Here is a 13,979-nt window from a genome sequence, read left to right as displayed (position 1 = left end):
CTATTTATTTATTATTTTTTTTTTTTAATCCTTTTTTTTTTTTTATTGGTGTTCAATTTACTAACATACAGAATAACACCCAGTGCCCGTCACCCATTCACTCCCACCCCCCGCCCTCCTCCCCTTCTACCACCCCTAGTTCGTTTCCCAGAGTTAGCAGTCTTTATGTTCTGTCTCCCTTTCTGATATTTCCCACACATTTCTTCTCCCTTCCCTTATTTTCCCTTTCACTATTATTTATATTCCCCAAATGAATGAGAACATATAATGTTTGTCCTTCTCCGACTGACTTACTTCACTCAGCATAATACCCTCCAGTTCCATCCACGTTGAAGCAAATGGTGGGTATTTGTCATTTCTAATAGCTGAGTAATATTCCATTGTATACATAAACCACATCTTCTTTATCCATTCATCTTTCGTTGGACACCGAGGCTCCTTCCACAGTTTGGCTATCGTGGCCATTGCTGCTAGAAACATCGGGGTGCAGGTGTCCCGGCGTTTCATTGCATTTGTATCTTTGGGGTAAATCCCCAACAGTGCAATTGCTGGGTCGTAGGGCAGGTATATTTTTAACTGTTTGAGGAACCTCCACACAGTTTTCCACAGTGGCTGCACCAGTTCACATTCCCACCAACAGTGTAAGAGGGTTCCCTTTTCTCCACATCCTCTCCAACATTTGTTGTTTCCTGCCTTGTTAATTTTTCCCATTCTCACTGGTGTGAGGTGGTATCTCATTGTGGTTTTGATTTGTATTTCCCTGATGGCAAGTGATGCAGAGCATTTTCTCATGTGTATGTTGGCCATGTCTATGTCTTCTTCTGTGAGATTTCTGTTCATGTCTTTTGCCCATTTCATGATTGGATTGTTTGTTTCTTTGGTGTTGAGTTTAATAAGTTCTTTATAGATCTTGGAAACTAGCCCTTTATCTGATATGTCATTTGCAAATATCTTCTCCCATTCTGTAGGTTGTCTTTGAGTTTTGTTGACTGTATCCTTTGCTGTGCAAAAGCTTCTTATCTTGATGAAGTCCCAATAGTTCATTTTTGCTTTTGTTTCTTTTGCCTTCGTGGATGTGTCTTGCAAGAAGTTACTATGGCCGAGTTCAAAAAGGGTGTTGCCTGTGTTCTTCTCTAGGATTTTGATGGAATCTTGTCTCACATTTAGATCTTTCATCCATTTTGAGTTTATCTTTGTGTATGGTGAAAGAGAGTGGTCTAGTTTCATTCTTCTGCATGTGGATGTCCAATTTTCCCAGCACCATTTATTGAAGAGACTGTCTTTCTTCCAATGGATAGTCTTTCCTCCTTTATCGAATATTAGTTGCCCATAAAGTTCAGGGTCCACTTCTGGATTCTCTACTCTGTTCCACTGATCTATGTGTCTGTTTTTGTGCCAGTACCACACTGTCTTGATGACCACAGCTTTGTAGTACAACCTGAAATCTGGCATTGTGATGCCCCCAGATATGGTTTTCTTTTTTAAAATTCCCCTGGCTATTCGGGGTCTTTTCTGATTCCACACAAATCTTAAAATAATTTGTTCTAACTCTCTGAAGAAAGTCCATGGTATTTTGATAGGGATTGCATTAAACGTGTATATTGCCCTGGGTAACATTGACATTTTCACAATATTAATTCTGCCAATCCATGAGCATGGAATATTTTTCCATCTCTTTGTGTCTTCCTCAATTTCTTTCAGAAGTGTTCTATAGTTTTGAGGGTATAGATCCTTTACATCTTTGGTGAGGTTTATTCCTAGGTATCTTATGCTTTTGGGTGCAATTGTAAATGGGATTGACTCCTTAATTTCTCTTTCTTCAGTCTCATTGTTAGTGTATAGAAATGCCACTGACTTCTGGGCATTGATTTTGTATCCTGCCACGCTACCGAATTGCTGTATGAGTTCTAGCAATCTTGGGGTGGAGCCTTTTGGGTTTTCTATGTAGAGTATCATGTCATCGGCGAAGAGGGAGAGTTTGACTTCTTCTTTGCCAATTTGAATGCCTTTAATGTCTTTTTGTTGTCTGATTGCTGAGGCTAGGACTTCCAGTACTATGTTGAATAGCAGTGGTGAGAGTGGACATCCCTGTCTTGTTCCTGATCTTAGGGGAAAGGCTCCCAGTGCTTCCCCATTGAGAATGATATTTGCTGTGGGCTTTTCATAGATGGCTTTTAAGATGTCGAGGAATGTTCCCTCTATCCCTACACTCTGAAGAGTTTTGATCAGGAATGGATGCTGTATTTTGTCAAATGCTTTCTCTGCATCCAATGAGAGGATCATATGGTTCTTGGTTTTTCTCTTGCTGATATGATGAATCACATTGATTGTTTTACGGGTGTTGAACCAGCCTTGTGTCCCAGGGATAAATCCTACTTGGTCATGGTGAATAATTTTCTTAATGTACTGTTGGATCCTATTGGCCAGTATCTTGTTGAGAATTTTTGCATCCATGTTCATCAGGGATATTGGTCTGTAATTCTCCTTTTTGGCGGGGTCTTTGTCTGGCTTTGGAATTAAGGTGATGCTGGCTTCATAGAACGAATTTGGAAGTACTCCATCTCTTTCTATCTTTCCAAACAGCTTTAGGAGAATAGGTATGATTTCTTCTTTAAACGTTTGATAAAATTCTCCTGGGAAGCCATCTGGCCCTGGACTCTTGTGTCTTGGGAGGTTTTTGATGACTGCTTCAATTTCCTCCCTGGTTATTGGCCTGTTCAGGTTTTCTATTTCTTCCTGTTCCAGTTTTGGTAGTTTGTGGCTTTCCAGGAATGCGTCCATTTCTTCTAGATTGCCTAATTTATTGGCGTATAGCTGTTCATAATAGGTTTTTAAAATCGTTTGTATTTCCTTGGTGTTGGTAGTGATCTCTCCTTTCTCATTCATGATTTTATTAATTTGAGTCTTCTCTCTCTTCTTTTTAATAAGGCTGGCTAATGGTTTATCTATCTTATTAATTCTTTCAAAGAACCAACTCCTGGTTCTGTTGATCTGTTCCACAGTTCTTCTGGTCTCGATTTCGTTGAGTTCTGCTCGAATCTTTAGTAGCTCCCTTCTTCTCTTGGGTGTAGGATCTATTTGCTGTTTTTTCTCTAGCTCCTTTATGTGTAAGGTTAGCTTTTGTATTTGAGTTCTTTCCAGTTTTTGAATGGATGCTTGTATTGCGATGTATTTCCCCCTTAGGACTGCTTTTGCTGCATCCCAAAGATTTTGAACGGTTGTATCTTCATTCTCATTAGTTTCCATGAATCTTTTTAATTCTTCCTTAATTTCCTGGTTGACCCTTTTATCTTTTAGCAGGATGGTCCTTAACCTCCATGTGTTTGAGGTCCTTCCAAACTTCTTGTTGTGATTTAGTTCTAATTTCAAGGCATTATGGTCCGAGAATATGCAGGGGACAATCCCAATCTTTTGGTATCGGTTCAGACCCGATTTGTGACCCAATATGTGGTCTATTCTGGAGAAAGTTCCATGTGCGCTTGAGAAGAATGTGTATTCAGTTGAGTTTGGATGTAAAGTTCTGTAGATATCTGTGAAATCCATCTGGTCCAGTGTATCATTTAAAGCTCTCGTTTCTTTGGAGATGTTTTGCTTAGAAGACCTATCGAGTATAGAAAGAGCTAGATTGAAGTCACCAAGTATAAGTGTATTATTATCTAAGTATTTCTTCACTTTGGTTAATAATTGATTTATATATTTGGCAGCTCCCACATTTGGAGCATATATATTGAGGATTGTTAAGTCCTCTTGTTGAATAGATCCTTTAAGTATGATATAGTGTCCCTCTTCATCTCTCACTACAGTCTTTGGGGTAAATTTTAGTTTATCTGATATAAGGATGGCTACCCCTGCTTTCTTTTGAGGACCATTCGAATGGTAAATGGTTCTCCAACCTTTTATTTTCAGGCTGTAGGTGTCCTTCTGTCTAAAATGAGTCTCTTGTAGACAGCAAATAGATGGGTCCTGCTTTTTTATCCAGTCTGAAACCCTGCGCCTTTTGATGGGGTCATTAAGCCCGTTCACATTCAGAGTTACTATTGAGAGATATGAGTTTAGTGTCATCATGATATCTATTCAGTCTTTGTTTTTGTGGACTGTTCCACTGAACTTCTTCTTAAAGGGGAATTTTAAGAGGCCCCCTTAAAATTTCTTGCAGAGCTGGTTTGGAGGTCACATATTCTTTTAGTTGCTGCCTGTCTTGGAAGCTCTTTATCTCTCCTTCCATTTTGAATGAGAGCCTTGCTGGATAAAGTATTCTTGGTTGCATGTTCTTTTCATTTAGGACCCTGAATATATCCTGCCAGCCCTTTCTGGCCTGCCAGGTCTCTGTGGAGAGGTCTGCTGTTACCCTAATACTCCTCCCCATAAAAGTCAGGGATTTCTTGTCTCTTGCTGCTTTAAGGATCTTCTCCTTATCTTTGGAATTTGCAAGCTTCACAATTAAATGTCGAGGTGTTGAACGGTTTTTATTGATTTTAGGGGGGGATCTCTCTATTTCCTGGATCTGAATGCCTGTTTCCCTTCCCAGATTAGGAAAGTTTTCAGCTAGAATTTGTTCAAATACATATTCTGGCCCTCTGTCCCTTTCGGCGCCCTCGGGAACCCCAATTAAACGTAGGTTTTTCTTCCTCAGGCTGTCGTTTATTTCCCTTAATCTATCTTCATGGTCTTTTAATTGTTTGTCTCTTTTTTCCTCAGTTTCCCTCTTTGCTGTCAACTTGTCTTCTAGGTCACTCACTCGTTCTTCCACCTCGTTAACCCTCGTCGTTAGGACTTCTAGTTTGGATTGCATCTCATTCAATTGGTTTTTAATTTCTGCCTGATTAGCTCTAAATTCTGCAGTCATGAAGTCTCTTGAGTCCTTTATACTTTTTTCTAGAGCCACCAGTAGCTGTATAATAGTGCTTCTGAATTGGCTTTCTGACATTGAATTGTAATCCAGATTTTGTAACTCTGTGGGAGAGAGGACTGTTTCTGATTCTTTCTTTTGAGGTGAGGTTTTCCTTCTAGTCATTTTGCTCAGTGCAGAGTGGCCAAAAGCAAGTTGTATTGGGAAAAAGAGAAAAAGAGAGGAGAGAAAGAAGGAAAGAAAAGAGAAAGAGAAAAAAAAAGGGAAGAAAAAGAAAAAAAAACGAAAGAGAAAAAAAAAAAAAAGAAGAAGAAAAAGGGAAAGAAAAAGAAAGGAGAAAAAAAGGGGGTGGGGGAAGGAAACAAATCAAAAAGCAAAACAAAACAAAAACAAAAACAAAAACAAACAAACAAAAAAAGAACCACCGGGGAGTATCTTCTGATTCTGTGTACTTTAAGTCCCTTGGCTTCTCCTGGAAGTTGTCAGTCAGTCTAGCTGGTGTTCTGGGGGAGGGGCCTGTTGTGCTGATTTTCAGGTGTTAGCAGTTGGGGGAGCTGCTGTGCCCCTGCCTGGTGCAGGGCTCAGTGGGGGTTGTTTGCCCCGTGAGGCCGCAGGAGGAACAGCCCCAGTGGCGGGGCAGCTCTGGAAACCTGGATTCAGCTCTGGCAGGAACTCCGTCTGCAGGGCCTGGAGGCTCCGGGCGGGGCCGCTGATCTGCTCAGCTGGGGCAGGAGCGTCCTTGCTGTCCTGGGCCCTCCCGGCCTCTGCCTGTCCCGGGGGAGACCGGATCCTGGGCTGTGTCCCGGCGCCCTGTGCTCCGGAGCCTGCGCTGGTGGATTCGCGCTCCCGGGCCGCGCAACCCCCTCCGCGGAGCCGCCGCCCGAGCCCCTCCGAGCTGCTCCTGGAACCGCGCAGCCCCCTCCGCACGGAGCCTCTTCTTCTGCCCGAGCCCCTCCGAGCTGCTCCCGGGGCCCCGCAGCCCCCTCCGCGGAGCCGCCCCCGAGCCCCTTCAGCTGCTCCGGGTCCCGCCGGGTCCCGCCGTGCGCGCTGCAGCCCTTAGGGAGCTCGGCGCACTCTCCTGGGCGCGCAGTTGCTCTGTTACTGTCCCCGGGAGCCCGAGGGCCTCCTCGCCCTCCTGGTCCTGCTCCAACTCCCCAGGAGCCCCTTTCCCCCGGGAAGGTCGTGCAGCTCCTGCGTCTCCGGGACGGGGCTCTCCTGTCCTGGGGACACTCGCCCCGGCCTCAGCCCGGCTCCTCGCGGGCCCCTCCCCCTTGGAGGCCTTTGTTCCTTTATTTCTTTTTCCCCGTCTTCCTACCTTGATAGATGCGCGAACTCTTCTCACTGTAGCATTCCAGCTGGTCTCTCTTTGAATCTCAGGCCGAATTCATAGATTTTCAGGATAATTTGAAGGTTTTCTAGGTAGTTTGGTGGAGACAGGTGATTTGGAGACCCTACTCTTCCGCCGTCTTGCTCCTCCCCCCCATAGAGAGCTATTTAATTTTGATATAGTTTTCATAAACTTTTCTTTTCTAAATATTGTACAGTGTTTTATAACCTACCTCTGCCATTTAAAACTACTATTAAGTGAACATTCCCCCATATGTCAGGATTTTTGGTATACAACTATTTCTTTGGATAGCCAATTTGGGGCAGTTCATTTCTTTGATTCAATATGGGTACTCTCTTACCCAATTTCAGAACATCATTTCTTCCTATTTATTATAGAGGTATATATTATTTTTCACCAGATGATCTTTCTCCTTTAAGTTTTAACTAAATACATCTTTCTTTTATGGATGTTAGACAATCAAGATACAGATAATGGCTTTCGGACTCAGCAAACCCCAGTAGAGGGAGTGTGGCATCAACGGGGAGGAGTTCAAAAGCAAGTCTGAGGTATGAAGTTACTTCTCCCACCACCTTATTCCATCTGTAATTTAGAGATGGAACAATTTCACATGGTACATCACCTCCCCCTTAAATGTTTATAGCACTTTCTATATCAATAGGTTTTTATGAGGAGTGCATATCACTCTGACCATGGAAACACTTTGTAGATATACTGAATCTGGTAATTGGTGTAAAATTGGTATCCATCCTCGTTTCTTTCCAACGGGGCTTTTTGCATGGCAAGGACTGAAAGACCACCCAGGTTTTCTGGCATCCATGATTGTGTATTTTAAATAAGCTCCCCCCACATAGTTGGCAGACCCCAGGAAGGTGGAAGTGAGCTGGAGACATTGCCTGCTTGATTTATGCTGTGTTCTGCTGGCAGGCCCACTTGAGAAGCAGAATTAATGGTGTCAGGAGGGAATTGCCCTGAAGGAGGCAGCTGGTCCCCTGGGGGCCAGTGTTCCAGAGCCAGTTTTTTGGGAGCTGTGGCATTGCTCTGGCAGTGACTTTTTTTATCTTGAACACAGCAGAGGTGGCTTTTTTTCGTTTGTTTGTTTGTTTGTTTAATTCAGTAGTTTCATCAGTGATTCCTAATTCTCTGACTCTCTGATTCTGACAGAAGTCAGGTCTAGAGGCTCAGATCAACCCACACCTCCAGTTCTTTCAAGAATTTTATAAAATTCTTTGCTTTGATTTTTTTCCTGCTGGAAGTACTTACGGTGATTTTAATTCTTGAACAGAACCCTCTCTAATATCTCCAATTATGAAGTAATACTAAGATGCTAGGCATCCAATGATCGACAGAATGTTTTTATTTTCTTTTAAGTCTTTCAGCCTACATCTCCATAAACTAAGTTGTAGAATTGAGATTCTGATGCATTCCATGATTTTTCCCCATGATTCCGTAATTCCATGATTTATTCCGTGATTCATAAAAGCTTCCTTGCTCAATTTAAAAAATTATTTATTAATTGCATCAGCAACCTCTCTCCCCGCCCCCCCCTCTCTCCTCATCATCCATATTTAGATTCCCAACTTCTTCTGTTTAAGAAATTGTTTTGAATTTCCTCCTTGTTTGGGAGTCACTGATCTTTACTAAACTTGGATCTTTAGTGACTTATGGAATAATTATCATTTCTAGGCTATAGTTGTAATTTCTTCCCACGTTCATGTTAGTAAATCTGAAGAATAAAATAGAATAGATTCTAAATTATTTTTGACATTCAACTAGACTGACCTTTTTTCAGCCTGTACCTTCTTAACAGGGTGAAAATTCTCAGATGACAACCCACAAGGACAATGAAGATGGGGCAGACTGTTAAGCATCTCATTTGTGAGCTTTGAAAGACACATTTACTAGCATGGATAAATGAAGCACAGCACTAACCAAAATAGATTATTTAGAGTATTAGTCACTTCACAAATACAAAAGACCTATGGATAATTTAAGCTGGATGTATTTCAAAGCACCTTGGCATGCTGCTGGTCATTAGGATATGGCTGGTGGTTATGTCAATATGTATCATTTACTAAGGAAGAATTCATCAACATTGCCATTTTGTATGCTCAATAAACCAGCAGATGGTGTATGACAATTTCTTCAAGGTGATATAAAAAACATTCCATGGACTCCTTCTTTGTTTCCTTCCATACTAATAAATTAGAACATTTTCATTTGCAAAATTAAAGGAAAACCAGATATTTGATCAGCTTTCATGTGCAGAAACAAGTGAATGGTCAGGACACATCTGAATTTGCCTAGATGATTTTGTGTGAAATGCACTGAAAAATCATAGACCAGAGTTCTCAAGGCAGAAAAAAAGATTAATGTAGAAGAAAAAATTGCTAATTATCATGCTGCAACCTACCATGTTTCTGGCATGTTCCTTAACTCGGAAATCATCTGAGATCAGTTGAGTTGAAGGTAAACTGAAGAAAGATTTTGAGTACTCTCTTTTCTCCAGAGCAAACTAGCACAGCATGCACGGTGACTACAATACTTGTAATTTGAAGGTTTAATTTGAGAAATGCTGAAATACTGGTATTACTACCAGTTTTTTTATTAAGAACTTTGATGTTAAGGTATTAAATTAATAAAATAAAATTACCATGCTAGAACTGTAATACATTTTATGTGTAAGCTTATAAAGCATTTGTAGGTAGTTTTTATAAAACATTTTTACAGGTACTGTGTAACATAGGTTAAACTTGATAGTGACATATTCAGTATACACTTATTATTCTAATATAAATGATTAGCAGGTAGAATTAATAAATGTAAATTTTAATTAAAAATAAAGTCAATACCACATTAAATGAGGAAAATGATATATTAAAATAGAATATTATTGACTTTTAAATCAACATGAATCAATCATGTCATAGTTGAATAATAAGTATGTTTTTTGTGGAAAAAAAATCCAGCTGCTAATAAAAAACTCTTTTTGATTTTAAACTAGTTGGGGGGTGGGAGTGGTATATTGAATTTGTTTTTAGCCCATCAAAATGTTTCCTTTTGTCACCATCTTCAACAATCCAATATCTCATTTGATAACTTTATGAAGTGTTTTTTAGACACATTTTTGTTCTTTAAAATGGAATAACATTTTATTAGTGTCAGACTGAGGTATTTGTATTTGTTTTTGTTTTTTCCAGTGAAGCATTTTGGTCTTGCTACCTTCTTTAGTTTTATTACCCACCGATGGATTTTTTTTTTGCACGTCTATGTTCATGTGTATATCCCACTCATTCTGAAAGTCTTTGGCTAGAAAAGGATTTTTCTCACATCTGACTCTTGATAATGCCATGATATTGTTGCTAATTGAGATTTACTCTGCTACTGATCTGCCCAGGCGTGTAGATTGCCCCATGGTTTGCCCTCCCCCACACCGCTTCTCCTCTTTCCCCTCTCCCTTCCCTTCTTCTACCTCTTATTTCATCTTCTTTTTTCTCTCTCCCTCTCCCTCTCCCTCCTCCTTTATCCTCACCCTTCTTCCTCTTCCTCTTCATCTCCCTCTCCTTCTTCCCATTCTTCTCCTCTTCCATCTCCTCCTCCTTTTTCTTCTTAACACATTAAGTCCTTGACTTAGAATATGTCCTCAAAACTTAAGTTTTTAAAACCTAGAAGTGGTAATATTCCACTGACAAAATGGTTGGTTTTTAGTATTTAAAGTAGTGCTATCGTCTAGGGAATCACAAACCACAATTGCAAACACTATGTGTGTAAGCAACACCAGTGATACATAATTGTCTAAGAGATTAAATTAAAATGATTTTAAAAACTAGAGAGAGACAATAATAATAATAATAATAATAATAATAATAACAACAACAACAATAAGACTTGACAACTTAACCCTCTTTGTGGTGGCAGCAATGTAGAATTCAGGGAGAGGCAGACGGAGGAGGGGGAGAAATAAAGGACTACTTTGGTTTGATTTATCTAATTATTATGATGTTAATAATGTTAACTAATAATTTTGAATGCTTTGTCACTCAGTATTCCAGAGTTGGTACAACATACTCCATACGGATTACTTAATTTAATTCCTAGGGCAACCTTACAAAAGCAAGTACTGTTGCTAATAACCATTCTACTGAGGTTTTAAGATGTTAAGAAATTTGTCCAAGGTCACGCTGCTCAAAACTCATGAAACTGGGGAAAGGAAACAACAGCTTTGACTGAGGAGCTCACTCATAAACTCTATTCTGGAACCACACTCCTATATCTTCATTGTATTGATATTACGACGAGTAAAAAGTGAGAAGGGAAGTCTTTTCTTTATCTAGTTAATTTTGACAGCTACAAACTTACATGCATGCGACCATTAAAAGAAAAAAAAATCCATAGTGTCATTGGGAGAATGGCCAAGATCTATTTGCAGTAATAGTCCAAACAAAAATCTTATTCTGACATGGCAAACTTGAATGTGGTTTAAAAAGAAGCCTCAACTTTTTTTGCAAAGGATAAACTCTGCCCATTGGCATGATTAACACTCACTACTGTTATCACCACCGTAAAATAATCTGTTGGGGCCTGGTGCTAGATATTTTCACATTCATTATCTCAGTTAAGGATAGCAGCTTTCAAGGGTTGCCTGGGTAGCTCAGCGGTTGAGTGTCTGCCTTTGGCTTGGGGCTTGATCCCAGGGTCCTGGGATCGAATCCCACATTGGGCTCCCTGCATGGAGCCTGCTTCTCCCTCTGCCTGTGTCTCTGACTGCTCCTCACACCGTGTCTCTCATGAATAAATAAAATCTTTAAAAAGAAAAAAAAAAAGGATAGCAGCTTTCAGGCAGTAGAATAATAAGCATAGACCTGGAAGCAAGGGTTGCACTGTGTTTTTGGATCTCCAAAAACATAAAAATAATAAAAAATAAGAACACTGGCTAAAGTCAGTCTGCTTCTTATTATCACCAGGCATCAGCATCTCAAAACATCAGTAATAAAATACTACCAAAAAGAGATCTCTTGTTGGTCTAAATTCTAAACAATTGCTGTGGCAACTATTCAGTTTTAACAACAGGTATGCAAGCTTCAAGTTGGCACATTTGTTTTTTAAGTTACTTACCCCTTAATGAACATTATATTCTATATGGATGTACCTTTGGGGGATCAAGTCCCACGTCGGGCTTCCTGCATGGAGCCTGCTTCTCCCTCTGCCTGTGTCTCTGCCTCTCTCTCTCTTTTACTGTGTGCCTATCGTAGATAAAACAATAAAAATAAAATTAAAAAAAAAAAAAAAGGAAGTACCTTTGGGAGATTACTAGCCTCCCCTTACACAGGTAGGCAGAGGGATGGACTCAGGCCCAAGGTGTCATTCTACTTGTCTATTTGCAACAATTCAGTCTCACTGGGATTTTCTCTGGCTGCAGTGCCTTTCTTTAATTTCTGTGCAATTCCTGTATTTAAACAGTGGATCAAAATAACTGATGTAGTACATTATAAATATGAAGAAATAGAACCTGACTTATTGCAATTCTAACTTTCCATGTGACCATTTATAGTTTTTTCCTTTAAACAGTGAGAAAGCATGAACATCAATGTGTAATATATTTTTCTGATAAGTGCCTATTTTAGTTTATATGAAATATTTTTCTAAACCTAAATAATGTTAACATTTATTCTTGCTAATTGTTGAAATATTTTAAAGCTAAAGGACAGATCGAGAAAATAGAAACTTCAATGTTATTACTCTTATGGTTCCCTTCCCCCTCCCAAAACACATTTATGCAACTTGAAGTATTAATGCACTGTATTTTTTCTTTTTCATACAGTAATTTTTATGCTATTCTAAAAAATTGGCATCTTCATGTGATGTCCCAGAAAAGCAAAAACAAACAAACAAAAAACCCCAAAAAACCCAAAAAACAAACTTTGTTGTTTGCATTTCTTTCCTGGCTATCATTATGGGCTTGGGAGTCCATTAAAAAAATTCAAAAATTTGACTGAGCACTTATTATATGTAAGATGCTTTGTGGGACTCTAGGAAGCAGGGCTACCAATTCCTTGACAGCCAGAAACTTACCTTAACTATACTTTTGTTCATCTCCTTAATAAAATACAATTAAGGAATGCAACACTGCCCTTGTCCTTTGGAGCCCATGGTGTCATTGGAGACGGTAAATATATACAAATAACTATAAATAAATGAGGTATCTGAACATTGCAGATAAATGCTAGAGAGTTTCAGGAGAAAGAAAGAGAGATCTTATAATCAGGATAATCACAACCTACGTCATGGATGATTGCTAAAATTACACCTTAAAGAACTCATAAAAAAGTTAAGATGAAGGAAAGGTTTTAATGGGGAAAGATAAGGACTTTGTGTGTGGATATGGTAAAGACAGGAGATTCTTTAGTCTTGATCCTGAATAGGGGTCTATGGATTTCTTCTGTGAGAGGTTTTAAGTGCAAGTGAATTGGATTTTTAGCTAGAACCTGAAAACAGTTTTTGGACGCATCTAAAATATCAGTTTATTCAGCATTCCTTCAGTTAGGAAGCATAGAATATTAGACAACCTAATATCAAATACACAACAATACAGCATAGGGTTTTTTGTTTTCTGTTTTTAAAGTGGGCTTAGTTTCTTCTATCATGTCCTGTATAACTTCATTCTCCCTTTGGGAAGGTACTGCAAAAAAGAGATCAGAGATTTAGAGGAGAGAAGCCACCTTCAGAGCCATGGTCATCACAAAGTCTTAAAGCACTGTGAAGTCCCCCAATGAGAAGAGATGGTAACAAACTGAGGAATGTGACAAAGATTGTGGGCAACATCACATTCTTCTCTTATTTTTAGCTTACATCTCTTTTGAGATCTAGAATTGGGCTTGTGTTGTTAGATCTAAGTAACAGTGTATTTAAATTTAAAATTTGTGTAGGGAAGGCTTTTAGCCTATTCTGCCTTAATATGTATATAGTTTCTTTTTAAATTAGTATTTTCTTTCTAAGCAAGGCTGAAAAGAAATACATGTTTAAAAAAAAAAGAAATACATGTTTATAATATTCTTTATCCTGCTAGGTGTAATGATTAACAACCAGTTTATTCTTTTGGAATCCAATTTAAATAATCATTCTTTTTTTTTTAAATAATCTTTCTATTGTTGTTGTTATATTTCTGGGATGACTGTTCAGGATCAATTATAGTAAAATAGCCAAGGCGCTGACACTAAAACCATAGGCCCAGTCTGCATTTTGGAAGTTGGGCATTTTTATAAAAGCATGCCTCTTCCATATGCCTCTGGACCTACTATTTTCCATAGCTTTTTTTTTTTTTTTAGATTTTATTTATTTATTTGATGGGGGGGGGGGGGCGAAGGACAGGTGGAGAGACCAAGAGAGCACAAGCAGGGGGAGTGGCAGGCAGAGGGAGAGGGAGAAGGAGGCGCTCCTCACTGAATAGGGAGCCCAAAGTGGGACTTGATCCCAGGACCCTGGGCATGACCTGAGCCAAAGGCAGACGCTTAACCCACTGAGCCATCCAGGGGCCCTTAATCTCCATAATCTCATTACAGCCTACCCCTAGAATTGTGGGACTCTTGAAGGCATTTGAACTTCTGACTTCCAAAAGTTACAATATTAGTTTTTAATAATAAGTTGTCCATCTTTCTAATACTAATAATGAAAACATATTAAAGGAGTCTTGGTAAAGCTACTGATAATACCCTGATATCTGTGTTTACCTGGAGATCTTGGCAGTGCAAAGGGTTAAGTCATTTACCCCTAAAAAATAATGTA

The 13,979-nt window shown here is 39.4% G+C and overlaps 1 long non-coding RNA gene across 2 annotated transcripts in view; it reads left to right on the top strand.

The window, feature by feature from the left end:
• The window catches only part of LOC144301754 (uncharacterized), a 100,003-nt gene that overhangs the window by 58,287 nt on the left and 27,737 nt on the right, over positions 1-13,979 (top strand). Inside the window, exons 3-4 of one of the 2 annotated variants that reach the window (XR_013368535.1) lie at positions 6,653-6,745; positions 8,008-8,609. This is a non-coding gene — a long non-coding RNA (uncharacterized LOC144301754). Of the gene's footprint in view, positions 1-6,652; positions 6,746-8,007; positions 8,610-13,979 lie in introns of those variants that run through there. The other variant, XR_013368534.1, reaches the window with a different exon arrangement.

The sequence above is a fragment of the Canis aureus genome, chromosome 30, assembly GCF_053574225.1.
Source record: "Canis aureus isolate CA01 chromosome 30, VMU_Caureus_v.1.0, whole genome shotgun sequence".
Classification (NCBI taxonomy): domain Eukaryota; kingdom Metazoa; phylum Chordata; class Mammalia; order Carnivora; family Canidae; genus Canis; species Canis aureus.
The sequence above is the reverse complement of the archived record's forward strand: the minus strand, read 5'-3'. Positions and strand labels throughout refer to the sequence as shown.